This window comes from Delphinapterus leucas, chromosome 9, assembly GCF_059928025.1.
Source record: "Delphinapterus leucas isolate spDelLeu-1000000601 "Yukka" chromosome 9, BTC_Dleu_Yukka2, whole genome shotgun sequence".
NCBI classification, from domain to species: Eukaryota; Metazoa; Chordata; class Mammalia; order Artiodactyla; family Monodontidae; genus Delphinapterus; species Delphinapterus leucas.
Genome location: NC_143137.1, coordinates 63,411,603 through 63,427,795, shown reverse-complemented (window position 1 = coordinate 63,427,795; position 16,193 = coordinate 63,411,603).

Below are 16,193 nucleotides of genomic sequence, written 5' to 3'. Positions count from 1 at the left end.
TTCTTTTCTCTGTTCATCTTGGGTGATTTCCACTACTCTATCTTTGAGATTTCTTCTCCATTCCTCTCTATCATCTAATGTACTGTTGATTCCTTCTAGTTATTTTTTATTTCATTTATTGTATTCTTCATCTGTGTTTGGTTCTACTTTATATTTTCTGACTCTTTTTGACATTCTCATTGTACTCATTCTTTCTTCTCCCAAATCATTCAGCATCTTTATGATCATTACCTTGAACTGTTTATTGGGTAGATTCCTTATTCCACTTTGTTTAGTGCTTTTTCTGAGGCCTAGGTTGCGCACAGGGCTGCTGCTCACCCACTGGAGGTCAGGCCAGGTCTCTGCACAGCTGTCTGTGCAGCCCAGGGGAGTGTGGAGCTGGTGCAGGCCTACTGGTGGATGTGGCTGGGTCCCTGACACTAATAGGCTAAAGGGAATACTATTCCAAAATGGTGCTTACCAACACCTGTGTTATCATGGTAGAACAAACTTCCCAAAATGGCTGCTACCACCATCTCAGTTCCTAGGGGGAGTCCCTAGTTGCCTCCTGCTTCTCCAGGAAGCTCTTCAAGATCAGCAAGTGGGTCTAACCCAGGCTTCTTTCAAGCTACTGCCTCTGCAGTGAGGCTCAGAGCATATGAGATTTTGTGTGTGTCCTTTAACGGTGTAGTCTCTGCTTCCTATAACGCTCTGGCTCTTCCAAACATGAACCCTGCTTGTTTTCAAAGCTGGGCATTCTACTGGCTTCCCAGTGCAGTACCCCTGGGCTGGGGAGTCCAGTGTGGAACTTGGACCCCTCGCTCCTTGGGGAGTACCTTGGCTATTGTAATATTCCTCCCATTTGTGGGTCATCACCCCAGGGGTGTGGGTTCTGACCAGACTGCATCTCCAGCTCTCCTACCTATCTCATGGTTCCTTCTTTATATCTTTAGTCATGGAAAAATTTTTCTGCTAGTCTTTAGGTTCTCATAGATAGTTGCTCCGTAAGTAATTGCAATTTTGGTGTGTCTGTGACAGGAGGTGGGTTCAGGGTCTTCATACTCTGCCATCTTGGTCACCTCTGAGATTACTGGGTCTTATGGTAAATGTATATTTAACATTACGAGAACTCCCAGACTCCTTTCCTTAGAGACCGTGCTATGTTACATTTCCACCAGAAATGAGTTCTAGTTGTTCCAACTCCTTGCCAGCATTTGACATTGTGAATTTATGTGTGTGTGTGTGTTTTTGTTTGTTTGTTTTCCCTATTCTAATGGGTAGGCTGTGGTATTTCATTAACTTTGAATGACTAAGAATTTTGAGTATCTTTTTATGTACTAATTTGCTATTCATTTGTCTTGTTTGGTAAAGTGTTCGTTCAAATTTTTTACCCAATTTTTATTGGTTGCGCTGTTTTGTGTTTTGTTTTCTGTATTTTAAGAGTGTGTTACATAGTCTCAGTACTAATCACTGTCATACATTTTGCAAGTGTTTTCTTGTAGTCTGGGTTTTTCTTTTCATTTCTTTTGAAGAGCAAAATGTTTTATTTTGGTAAAGTCCTTTATTACATTTTATGATTAGTGTTTTTCATATCCTTTCAAAGAAATTTTACCTAAACAACTCAATTTTTTTTCTTATGTTTTTTACAACAAACTTTATAGCTTAAGTTTTACATTTACGTTTCTCATCCATTTTTTAGCATATGGTAGGAGATATGAGTCATGAGCAGAATTTTGAAGGACAAAACATGTTCTGTTTAATACTTGGATCTTATATATTTCTTGTATAAAATAATAAGAATAGTAACACCTTTCACATTAAAACTCTATGAAAGCAACTTGAAATTAATTAACTTGGATGCATTGGTGATTCATTGGGATTTTTTTGCATATTGGTTTGGAATGTTTCCTTTAACATATATAAAAGACAATGCCATTTCTTTATAGGTTTAGCAGAGTCCAAACCAGTTTATGTAGACTTCCAGAATAATTTCTTTAGTTGCCTTTAAATTGATTTTGACTCTAAACTAATTTTACTCTGCTCTGGAAGTTTTAAAAATACAGTTCTAAGTAAAGCATATTTGAGCTAATTCTACCACTGACACCGTAATAGGTGCTTAAGTGGGACATTAAACTGTTTAAATTTTTTGACCAGCAAAGTAGAGATGTTGAAAGGAAGAAGTGAAACATTGTATACAAAAACATCTTAAAGAGTATAAAATGCTCTAATGATAATGGTGATGATGATGGTAATGATGATAATCTTGTTTAAACTCCAACTACTCTAAGTCATTCTAAGCATGTCTGCTGGAATAATCTTCCAGGTTGAAGCTTTAAGTCATTCCATAATTCACTGCCTTCTAATAAATATCCAGTTCTAAACAGATGTCCACAGACTATAGCCATCTGCTTTCTACCCTATTATAGCTTGCTGTATTCATACCTAAATACTTCTTTCTTTTCCTTATTCTTTTCATTGCTGGTATGCTCAGGCAATTGTCCCTCCTTAATTATACTGTGAGCTTCCTGAAGCAGTCAAAATGTAAGAATATGTGGAATGGAAGTAGTAAAGCTTTGAAAATTTCTTATGGCAGTCTAGAGAGCGAATGTTTTACTACAACTGAGGAAGTTGAGAATTTTGATTGTTGTAAGGACTGGTAATGAATTTTTTGGAGGAGTTACTGATAGTTTCAAACTTCTGACTGCTTTATAATTTGTGTGTCTATTTGTTTACACATCTATATATATGGGTTAATTATTGTGTTTTAGAAATGCCTTGATAGCCTTTGGTAAAGAGTAGTATATAAGTGCAAAGTATTGTTGTCTGTTGTTTGCATCTTAGAATTTTGAATGGCTTGAGAAAATATGTCTTTTCAGGGCATTTTATCCTAAGCTAATTTTGCTTCTCTATACTCTGATTCATATTGGAAAAAAATCTTAATTTTCTGCAATGGCTCTTTGAATATAACATAGACTGAAAAAAAACAGAACAATAGTTTATCAGAAAGTATTATATTCCCAGTTGAGAAACGATTTGTAACAGGACACATAAATATTTCAATCACCTAAAATACCACATTGGAAACTGCCTGTGAGATTGATGCCTATTGAAAGAATCTAGCAAGTCCTTTGTGTGAGAGTCATCATTTCCTCCACATATTTTAAGATACTGTCCACAGAAACTTGTGTCTGTTGCTTACAAAGTTCCAATGGGTATAGATTTTATGTCAAATGAAAGTAGCATTGATGTTGCCAGGGTGTAATAGAATTACATTCTGTTAGCAAGGAAAGCAAGGTAAAAGAAATTAACTGCTTTGTTTTCTAAATCATTCTCAGATTTTATTTTATACATTTTTTCTTTTTTATCTTGTAACTTCTTCTGTTCTCTTTGTTCTTTAGTCTTAAGTTTTTCATTCTTTCTCACCACTGTTTTATTTCCTTTTTCATCAATAAAGCATAAACACTTCCTATCCTTGAATCCCAAGCTGATTAATAAGTTCTTGCTAAGTACTTTGAGAGCAGATGTTTTCTTCATTGTTTATAAAAGAATGAAACTATAAAATTTTCAGAACATATTGAGGTATTTTTATAAAATTAAATACAATCTATATTGATAATCTCTACATTGAACTGCTGAGAGAGAGAGAGGGAGAGCCATCAAAGCCAATCTTAATCAGTTGCTATTGCAGTTTTAAGATTCACAGCTTGATCTCACTTGTTTTATTCTTATCTTTTTCCAAAGACTCCACAATTCTTTTTTATTTTTTTCGAGGAAAAGGCCTTGATACTTTCCTTTTTTTCATCTAAAATTCAAACAGAACTTACAGGGCTTCCCTGGTGGCGCAGTGGTTGAGAGTCCGCCTGCCCATGCAGGGGACACGGGTTCGTGCCCTGGTCCGGGAGAATCCCACATGCCGCGGAGCGGCTGGGCCCATGAGCCATGGCCGCTGAGCCTGCGCGTCCGGAGCCTGTGCTCCGCGGCGGGAGAGGCCACAGCAGAGAGAGGCCCGTGTACCGCAAAAAACAAAACAAAACAAAACAAAAACAAACAGGACTTACATTTTTTGGAGCGTCACCCTATCTGAATGTAGAAATTCTTGGGATATTATCACGAAATGGGAGGGCTGGATAACCATTTCTCATATGCAGAAGAGCAAGGGGAAAATAATACCCCTTATTTTGCATTTTTTGCAGAAAAGCAAAATTTAACTAGAAAGGAGAGTCATACTCTGTTATGGATGTTGCTCCATTTAATTAAAAGCTAAGAAAGTGGAGTACTTATTTTATACTAGAAACTAGTAATTTTAAAATACTTGAACCACTTTGGGTCAACTTGACAATAATGGAAGAATGATAAAGGAAGCTCTATAATTTCTGTCTCTGTAGATCTATTTAAATTTTTACTTCACGCTTCAAATGTACTTCCAGTAAAATATGGCTTAACATGCAAGAAGTAAAGCTGAGCCTTTAATGGGCTTATATTATTCATTACATTATTGTTACTGAGCATTTACTAAGAGCCTGGTGATATGTTAGACTTTAAAGAGATGGAGATACAAAGTCCCCTTGCCTTTAAAGAGCTCATAGTCTATATTGGGAGTCAGGCAAACCAATGATCCCTGCACAGTGAAATAATTATTATAAAATAACATCCCCATAAACCATAGCATGATGAATTCTATCCTGGTATGATTAAGTTGGAGATGTGATATAATGTCTAGTTCACAGGTGGAAATATCTCTCTGTAGTTCCAGTGATGGCCTGGGTCATCTATAAAGGTTTGGAATTCATCAGAGTAAGGCTAAAGCTATAGGAAAGAAAGGAATTGTCAAGAGATAATGAATAAAATAAGATTAAAGGAAGACTGAAAATATCAGTCTTCTTGGGAAATTAAGAAAATAATGGAAATATAGCAACAAGATGAAAAAACAGAAATTGAGTAGTAATGATCAGAAAGAGAGGGAGAACTATTAGACATAAATGTCACTGAAAAGGAGAGAAGAGACATGGAAAAAGGGCAGTGAATGGGAGAAGTAATCAATAAAGTTAGTGATGCATAAGTCAATTAGGATATACTCTGAAAGGTGACGAATGGATTTATCATTTGGAAAGGTATATGTAGCCTTAAAATGAGAAATTTTTAAGATAACAAGGACTGAAAAGTGATATAGAGAATTAAAAAGCACAGCCATGGGAAAATCACCTGCATTGAAGATATAAGCAAAGGCTGATAAAGCGTAATTACGAAGACAGTGGAGAAGTAGGCCAAAGAGGTATTAAGAATTATCACAGAAAGTAAGAAAAGGGAGGGGGGTTAAAAGAAGGAGGTGGTTGACTATACTAGTGCTACTGATAAAGTAGAACTATCCTGAAAATAATTCCATGGATTTGGCAATTGGGTAGATTACATAAAATATATATACAGTATATTTTAATTATATACTGATTTGTGTAATTATTTGTCTAATGTTTATTTTCTCCATCAGATGTTAAGGTGCAAGTTCATTTTTTTATGAGGGCATGGTACAAGTTCATTTTTCTAGGGTTTATGGAAGGGGTTCTAAGATAGGAGAGGCTTGGTCACAATGATAGGCAAGAGGGAAATAATTCAGTAGAAAGGAAGAGATTGAAGATAGAGAAAAGTAATGACTCATAGACCAATGCCTTGAAGTCAGAGTGGAAGGTGGGGTTTAGAACACTGGTGGGATTAAGCTGGGACATGAAGAGGGACCTTCTTGTATTTATGTTACTATTTTAAATATCATTCTTAAATTTATTTCAGCTTTAAATATCTTTTTGTCAATAAGCTGAATCTTAAACATCAGATTATTGACTGTTTGTAAAACTGGAAAATCAAATTCATTGGGTGAAAATATACTTCTGCACATTTAAAAAATAATTTTAGATCTTTTTCCCTAGTTTAAAGTTTGTATATTTTCTAAGCTTGTTACCTTTTTTGTTTTTTTGTTTTTGTTTTTCTTTGGAGCCAAGTCATTTCAACATCTTCAAAAACAAGTACATACCATTACACTGAAATTTAACTCTTCATGTCAGTGTGATAAATTTAAAGTTTGGAATATCAGTCTTTAAGGCATTTAAAAATGTCATTCCTGTCTACCTCACTTATTCTACAACTGAAGAAACATGTACCAGGGATGTGATATTTATTGTGACATACAGCCATTCAGACAAAACCCCTGCTTCTTATTTAGCAAGGAATATGATGAAATTATCAACAATATGAAGTAATTCATTGTATTTTAGCCTATACTATTCATTATGTAATTCTTTAAATTACCTATTGTTTCATAATTAATTCTTCAAAACATTTGGAAACACCTGATAGAGTTCTTGGTGGTAGATGATCTATAATGTTTTCACTTCAGGCTTATGTAGTGAAAGCTCTACTATCGAAGAGAAATATTAGGTATGATAGAGATAGTACAGATCAGAGTATTTGTGACTCTTAGAGTTTGGGTGGGAAAAGATGGTGAATATGTAGTCTAAGTTCTTCCAGTATTCTTTTTTAAAGCTGACAGTCATATATATGCCTCCAGTAATGATCTCATTAAAAAACAACTTAATTTGATACACAGAATTCCTCAGCAGTTACAAACAGGCTCTTTTGGGTTATCAATTTCCTGGTGAAATAATTTCAGTAACAGCTTAACAGTCATTTCTTATCATTTCTTTTAGAAGAAGTAAGCATGTTTTATTGAAGTCATGTAAACAGCTGTGATTTGAATGGCAGTATTTCTCTTACATCTGTGAAGGCTGATTTTCCTGATCTTTGCTTTATCACAATTGAGTTAAGCACTCAGGGGACGTAGTTACTATATTTAAGACAAAATGTATAATGGGTGTTATTCAGATGAGTAAGATGTGGCACCTGCCCAGGAGGGGTTCACAGTCTAGTGAGAGAGGAGACAACTCATATATGAAAAACTCTTATATGAAGCTAACTGTAATTAAGGGCACTAGGAGGGCTATGGTGGAGGGTCTCCCTATGTTTCTCTCTTTGTCTGGACCACCTGCATCAAGCAGCCAGTGTCCCTGACCAATCTGAGGTATGCAGTGTTTTCATTCTCTTGTATCCTATTTTTGTCTCTCAGTTGGAAATCACTCATCCTAGCCTCGAATCTTGACTTCACCCATTGCTTAGTGAGTGGCTTGGAAGGCTTCTCTTGTGTCTGTGTCCTGGCTTTGAGTAATATTGCCATAATGGCTTGTGGAAAAGGTACACAACTACTCATTTCACCAACGTGGTAGCCACCAAGAATCAGGAAAAAAAATTCCTCTAAAACTGCTGTGAGAAAGTATTGCTAATTATTTTCTCCCAACTATGTACTCGTTGAAAAAAAATGTAGATTATAAGGTCATAGGGTAAATCTCCTGTAAGTTACATAAAGAATAAGTCTGCAAAGGGTGTTCATCCACTGCTGGCTTCTGCTCATTTGAGTTTACCATCTGTATCTTTAATCTCTAGTCCTAGGCTGAATGGAAGGTTGCCAAAGACCCATTATGGCAGTACTCTCAGGTATAGAAGACTGAGAAGAGCTCACTTGTAGGAAATGTCTTTTTGCCTGTTACAGAGAAGAGTATTTGGCTTAGAAACATTTTTCTCTAGCATAAGTTACAAAATGCTCTACCTAAACATTGGAATATCTCTGTGTTAAAGTATTTATAGCATTTTAAGTTTCTTTTAAAATAATTGAGGCAATAGGAAGGAAAGGAGGAAATAACCTTGCAACCACTAGGATTAACATAGTTGCTATTATCGAAAAATAAAATTCAACTCTGAGCATTCTGGAAGTCAGGACACAAATTAAAGCAAGATAACATGTATTAATTACCAAAAGGATATGTTACTTTCCTGGCCATATGCTAAAATCTTTTCTTGTGGAAAGTTATATAAGAGACAACGGTCATTCGCAAATTATTGCAAATGAAAAAGCGGTTTTCACTTGGCAGTTTTTGGATAAATTTTAGGACAGCAAGTATAATAGAGTCAAAGTACTCTTAAAAGTTGAATGATCAGAACCCTGAAATAACAGTTTTTGCCACTTTCTTTTTCTATGACTCACTCTTTATCGGAAAACAATACGAAATGCATTCATGCAACTCCCATTCACTAACACATACATTCCTAAAAATACAGGAACTTTCAAAGTATGGTCTGTGTTCAGTAGAAAATTAACCTTTCTGAAGTTTCTAAATCAACTGATTTATTGAATAATTGCTATTATTAAGTACAAAGAAACTGAATAATATTAAAATATCCTCAATCATTGTAGCAAATGTTACAATGGTCCCTCAGGATTCTTAAATACTCTTAGAACTTTAAGTCATATTACCAATTTTTAAAAGTCTCCAGAAGAATCAAACCTCAGTTGCTTACAGTATACACCTGCTCAATTACACACCCTAAACTGACTTTCTTTTTCTGTCTCAATTTTCCATTCTCCCACCAGTAATTCTTGGAATCATCCCTCAGATGAAGTACTCACACTGAAATCCTTGTCTCAAGGGCTGCTTTTTGGAGAAGCTAATCTAATCTAATCATTAAATAAAGAATAAATTATATTTGTCAAAATAGTTCTATAGAAGGAAAGATAGGTGAAATAATAAAATTTGTATTGATTTTTAACCAAAAAAACTCAAAAGGAATTTGGAGTATCCATTAATTGGTTTATTTTTCATGAATGTCACTTTATCATATCTGCCTCTTAATTTTGATGTTTTACTTATGAATCTAGTTTCTTTATATTTTCTCTTCTTAGTTATCTCAACTCTGGTAAAACTGGTCTGCATTGCCATCACCATTTTTTTTTAATTTTTACTTTTATTTTTAACATCTTCATTGGAGTATAATTGCTTTACAATGGTATGTTAGTTTCTGCTTTATAACAGAGTGGATCAGTTATACATATACATATGTTCCCATAACATCTCCCTCCCTCCCACCCTCCCTATCCCACCCCGCTAGGTGGTCACAGACCACTGAGCTAATCTCCCTGTGCTATGCAGCTTCTTCCCACCAGCTATCTATTTTACATTTGGTAGTGTATATGTGTCCATGCCACTCTCTCACTGTGTCACAGCTTACCCATGCCCCTCCCCATATCCTCAAGTCCATTCTCAGGTAGATCTGTGTCTTTATTCCCATCTTAGCACTAGGTTCTTCGTGACCTTTTTTTTTAGATTCCATATATATGTGTTAGCATATGGTATTTATTTTTCTCTTTCTGACTTCACTCTGTATGACAGACTCTAGGTCCATCCACCTCACTACAGATATCTCAATTTCGTTTCTTTTTATGGCTAAGTAATATTCCATTGCATATATGTGCCACATCTTCTTTATCCATTCATCCAATGATAGACACTTAGGTTGCTTCCATGTCCTGGCTATTGTAAATAGAGCTGCAATGAACATTTTTGTACATGACTCTTTTTGAATTATGGTTTTCTCAGGGTATATGCCCAGTAGTGGGATTGCTGGGTCGTATGGTAGTTCTATTTTTAGTTTTTTAAGGAACCTCCATACTGTTCTGCATAGTGGCTTAACCAATTCACATTCCCACCAACAGTGCAAGAGGGTTCGCTTTTCTCCACACCCTCTCCAGCATTTATTGTTTGTAGATTTTTTGATGATGGCCATTCTGACCGGTGTGAGATGATATATCACTGTAGTTTTGATTTGCGTTTCTCTAATGATTAATGATGTTGAGCATTCTTTCATGTGTTGGTTGGCAATCTGTATGTCTTCTTTGGACAAATGTCTGTTTAGGTCTTCTGCCCGTTTTTGGATTGGGTTTTTTGTTTTTTTGATATTGAGCTGCATGAGCTGCTTATAAATTTTGGAGATTAATCCTTTGTCAGTTGCTTAATTTACAAATATTTTCTCCCATTCTGAGGGTTGTCTTTTGGTCTTGTTTATGGTTTCCTTTGCTGTGCAAAAGCTTTGAAGTTTCATTAGGTCCCATTTGTTTATTTTTGTTTTTATTTCCATTTCTCTAGGAGGTGGGTCAAAAAGGATGTTGCTGTGATTTATGTCATAAAGTGTTCTGCCTATGTTTTCCTCTAAGAGTTTGATAGTGTCTGGCATTACATTTAGGTCTCTAATCCATTTTGAGTTTATTTTTGTGTATGGTGTAAGGGTGTGTTCTAATTTCATACTTTTACATGTACCTGTCCAATTTGCCCAGCACCACTTATTGAAGAGGCTGTCTTTTCTCCACTGTATATTCTTGCCTCCTTTATCAAAGATAAGGTGACCATATGTGTGTGGGTTTATCTCTGGGCTTTCTATCCTGTTCCATTGATCTATCTTTCTGTTTTTGTGCCAGTACCATACTGTCTTGATTACTGTCACTTTGTAGTATAGTCTGTAGTCAGGGAGCCTGATTCCTTCAGCTCCATTTTTCATTCTCAAGATTGCTTTGACTATTTGGGGTCTTTTGTGTTTCCATACAAATTGTGAATTTTTTTGTTCTAGTTCTGTGAAAAATGCCAGTGATAGTTTGATAGGGATTGCATTGAATCTGTACATTGCTTTGGGTAGTATAGTCATTTTCACAATGTTGATTCTTCCAATCCAAGAACATGGTATATCTCTCCATCTATTTGTATAATTTTTAATTTCCTTCTTCAGTGTCTTATAATTTTCTGCATACAGGTCTTTTGTCTCCTTAGGTACGTTTATTCCTAGATATTTTATTCTTTTTGTTGCAATGGTAAATGGAAGTGTTTTCTTAATTTCACTTTCAGATTTTTCATCATTAGTGTATAGGAATGCCAGAGATTTCTGTGCATTAATTTTGTATCCTGCTACTTTACCAAATTCATTGATTAGCTCTAGTAGTTTTCTGATAGCATCTTTAGGATTCTCTATGTGTAGTATCATGTCATCTGCAAACAGTGACAGCTTTACTTATTCATTTCCGATTTGGATTCCTTTTATTTCTTTTTCTTCTCTGAGTTCTGTGGCTAAAACTTACAAAACTATGTTGAATAATAGTGGTGAGAGTTGGCAACCTTGTCTTGTTCCTGATCTTAGTGGAAATGGTTTCAGTTTTTCACCATTGAGGACGATGTTGGCTGTGGGTTTGTCATATATGACCTTTATTATGTTGAGGAAAGTTCCCTCTATGCCTACCTTCTGCAGGGTTTTTATCATAAGTCGGTGTTGAATTTTGTGAAAAGCTCTCTCTGCATCTATTGAGATGATCATATGGTTTTTCTCCTTCAATTTGTTAATATGGTATATCACGTTGATTGATTTGCATATATTGAAGAATCCTTCTATTCCTGTGATAAACAGCACTTGGTTATGGTGTATGATCCATTTAATGTGCTGTTGGATTCTGTTTGCTAGTATTTTGTTGAGGATTTTTGCATCTATGTTCCTCAGTGATATTGGCCAGTAGTTTTCTTTCTTTTTGACATCTTTGTCTGGTTTTGGTATCAGGGTGATGGTGGCCTCATAGAATGAGTTTAGGAGTGTTCCTCCATCTGCTATATTTTGGAAGAGTTTGAGAAGGATAGGGCCATCACCATTTTTTAGAGGAAGACAGCTGGATAAATTGATGTTCTATCACAGAGTAGGAAACAATTTAATTTTGAATATCTTTCTCATAACTATACAATCCTTTAAACTAAGGATAGCCTAAAAGGAAAAATAGTGATCCTATTTTTGGAGAAGTCTCAAGAATCCAAACTTTAACAAATAGAATCACTATAATCAAATATGAGTCTATCAAAAGGAAGATATGGTCCCGTAACTACCACGTATCAGATCAGCAAATAGGACTTATTCCAAGCAAATATGTTTGGACTTTCCTATGTTACGGATCAGTGAAGAGTGGGCATTTTCTTTTACAGATTCTGACATATCTATAATGGGCATTGTCACCTGTATGTCCACAGGAAAACATATCATTTCTTGTGCCTGGTGTGTGGCTCATCACACAAGAGTACCTTCCGGGCTCAGTCGCTAATTACACAGATATGCCTTCAAAAGGATCAGGGGATTAGCCAGGTATGACATAACTGTGCATTGTATAAATAAGATATTACATAACTGTGAAAATCTTGAGTAGACACACAAATGGTTTCCACAGCTGCCTTGATAGAAAGCATAATTTCTCCAGAAGGTAGCAGTGGATTAATTTTTTTCTATGTATCTTGAAAGACATTTTTTTCCCACTGAATGTTAAACATCATTTTGATTATGTTAGGTACTAGAAGTTAATGTATTTTGATATTTTTCCTTTTAAAATAACTACAATTGCTTTAAAATAATTTTTAATACTTTTACTTACAGCCAAATGGAATTACAGGGAGTGGATTTACACCCCCTCCCCCAAACAACCAAGAAAAGGAAAATTATAAGAGAAATAATAGTATTTATGATACTGTACATTAGACAATGAAAGGCAGTGATTTTAGGGAGACAGGGAATTAATGAAGTAAGACCCTATGATTTCTCCTTGAAAGAGTTTCCAGACAAGGATTTCTGGAATTGAGAAAATGAACTGAGAGTCCATGGAGACTAAAGCAGGTAGAATTTTCAGAAAATATTACCAGATAGGAGAGAGCTACACAAAGAGAGCATTCTGGAGTGATGAGGAGAATCCTACTGGCACATTCAGCTGGATACTGTTCAGCACATACCTTTGAAGAAACTACCTAAGGAAAGTTCCTCCTGTCCTCCTCCTCCTCCTTTCTTTCCCTGTCTCTCTGTCTTTCTTTCTCTGTGCGTGTCTTGCAAGGGCTTTGCCAGTATTATTATTATTTTGGCTGTTTTGATTTTTCTCAATTTCTCTGTTTCTTTATTTTCCTTTTTCTACAATTTTGGAGCTTAATTTGCTCTTCTTTTTGTTTCTTCTTAAGATTTATGCTAAAATCATATATTTTCAGGTTGTTTTTCAATATATGTATTTAGGGCACAATTTTGTACTTTCTAAGTATAGGTTTGACTGCATCTCACCAGTTTTATATGTCGGATATTCAGTATTATTCAGTTGAGAATACTTCTAATTGCTATTGTGATTTCTCCTTTGTTCCACTGATTATGTGAAACTCTATGTTTCAGTTGTCAAATATTCAAGTTTCTTAGTTACTTTTAATACTGATTTCTTGATTAATTCCACCATGGTCAAAGAATATCCTATTATACTGTCAATCCTTTTAACTTTACTGAGCACTGCTTTATGGCCTAACATATGATCAATTTTGGTAAATGTTACATATGCACTTGAAAAGAATGGTCATCTGCAGTTGCTAGGTATGGTTTTCTATAGATATCAGGTCTAGTTTTTTTGTGTGTTTAGTTTTTTCTGCTTATGTAAGTTGTTGAAAGAAATATATTAAAGATTTCTGTTATTTATATGGATGTGTGAATTTCACTTTTATTTCAGAAATTTAGATTTTGTTTTTCTGTTGTTTTTTTTTTGCTGTACGCGGGCCTCTCACTGTTGTGGCCTCTCCCGTTGTGGAGCACAGGCTCTGGACGCGTAGGCCCAGCGGCCATGGCTCACAGGCCAAGCCACTCCACGGCATGTGGGATCTTCCCAGACCGGGGCATGAACCCATGTCCCCTGCATTGGCAGGCAGACTCTCAACCACTGCACCACCAGGGAAGCCCTTGTTTTGTATTTTGAGGATATTATTTCAGGTGCATAAAAATGTAGTGACGTTAATGGTCTCTTCATTATTATGAAGTTCTTTTTATATTTGTGATAGTTTTTATTATAGTCTGCCCTGTCTGATTATAGCTATTTTCAGACATCTTTTAATATCCTGTGTTTTCATTTTTTCTGTGCCTCTTCTTATATTTAAATAGTATATATTTTAATATATTTATATATATTATATTCCTTTAAGCAGAAATAGTTGTATATTTATCCAGTCTAATAATCTCTCTTTGTCTATCAATTAGAGTATTTACTATATAATAGTTACTTACATATTTGGGTTTATATAATCTTAACATTTATTTTCTGTGCCCCATCTGCTCTTTATTCCATTTTTCATTGTTTAGTTTTTTAAACAATATGTTATTTCTTATTCTTTTAATGCCTTAAATGCTTACTCTATATATTGCAATATGTGTCCTTCACTGATTAGAATATGTCTTTATTAATTTTATATTTTCTGATCAATGAAAGTCCTTTAAAAATTCCCCTCCCACCTTTTATATTATTACTATCATGAATATTAATTCTACATATATTTTGAACTACATATATATTACTATTATTGTATTAGCATTCAATATTTGCTTTTGATATAATCTAATATTTCCCCTTTCCAGTGCTTTTTATTCCTCCTGTACTGTAGCATGATTATAATTTAATCAAGGATTATTTTCTTTCTGTCTGAAGAATTAAGTTTGGTATTTCTTTTAGGACAAGTGCTATGGCCTCAACTTCTCTAAGTTTTTGTTTTTCAGAAAAACCTTTATTTATCTTTCATTTTTGAAGAATATTTTTTCCTAAGTATAGATTCAGTTGTTTTCTTTCAGCACTGTAAATGCCTCTGTCTCCCATTATTTTGTTTCAGAAGTCATCTTTCAGTCTTACTATTGCTCTTTTGAAACCAATGTGCCTTTTTTATTTGGATGTTTTAAAGATTTTCTTTTTGTTTTAGTTTTTAGCAGTTTCATATGATGGACCTAGGTGTTATATTGTATGTAGCCACGTATGATTCCTAGAGCTTCCTGAATGCCTCCAATAGCTTGATGTTTTTCATCAGTTTTGAGAAATTCTCAGCCAGTATTTCTTCTCATACTTCTTATATTTCTCTTTCTCTCTTCTTTTTGGAATTCAGTTACAGATATGTGAGACTTTTTCATCATGTTCCATGTATCTCTTATTTTCTTCTCCATCTCTTCTTCTTGCTTCAACTATATACTTTCTATGTGTATTTTTATACAGTTCTATAGGTATATATTTTCTCTCTCCTACTGTGTTAAATCCGTCTATGTCTTAATTTCAGTTTTTTGTAAGGTACCTGATTTCTACTTGATTTTAAAATTAAATTCCAATTTTCTGGTGAAAATATTTCATCTTTGTATTTATATTTGGAACATATTAAACATAGTTATTTTAAAATTTATTCCCAGTTACTCAACAATCTGGAACTTCTGTTGATCAACTTTTGCTTTTTTACCCCTCAGTTTCTCAGTCATTTGGTCCTGTTTTCCAATAGGTCTGGTAATTTTTGGCTGAATCCCAGAACTTGTGAATAGAAAAGTGTTGGGGCTCTGCGTGATGTTATCTTTCCTCTTGTAGGCCAGTAAACTATGTGCACATCACCTTGTTTCTGTGGAGAATGATTTACTTCTGGTTTGCTTCTGCTCCATAGGTGTTGCCCCTTTAAGAGTCTCAGCTGAAAATCTGCGGTTTTTTTTTAAAGGCCCTCTTCTGTAGTGGTCCTAAACTCCAGTTTTCATCTCCCCAGCACCTCAAAACTGATGGAATATCTGCTTAAAATTTTAATGTCTCAGCAGCTGTTCTCTGCTTGTTTTCTTAGAATTTTGTTCTTTGAATTTTATCAGTCAACTAATGCCTCAAGGAGAAATTTTTGGCAGAATGCCATGCCCACTCCTCTAAAGTTCTCTTTTACTCTAGAGTTCTCAATCCCTCAACTTCTTACTGTTCTGACAGCCCTGAGCTCTAGTAATTGTGTCCACTGAGATAGCCATAAATTCCAGGATCCATACCCCATGTTTTTTTTTTTTTTTTTTAGTCAACAAAAGTCCTAAGGGAAAAGTGGGCTGCCCCGCTTGTAGCAGGTACCCAGGTAGAATACCATACATTAAAAAGTTGATTTGTTCTAACCTATTAGACTTTTTTCCTATTTCACCTGGGTACTTCTCCAAAATGTTCTTGTTTAAAAATTATTATAATATTTTTCAAGATGAGAATTTCAAGTGGCACTTATATAACTTAACATTAAGAAGTGGAACAAATATTTTATTTTCCCTTTACCATTTATTTGTCTTATTCATGAATAAATATATTTAGGCTACGGATTAGATCTATCCATCCAAATTTTTTTTTTAATTTTCTTTAAATTTTTTCAGTAGATTTAGTTTCTCTTTTTGGTTTTCATGCTATGAGAGCCTTAGTACATAAAAGTTTCTAAAAGGAATAAAAACCTTTAGGAAGTATGATTAAAAGCTTTTTTTTAATCCTACATTGTATATTA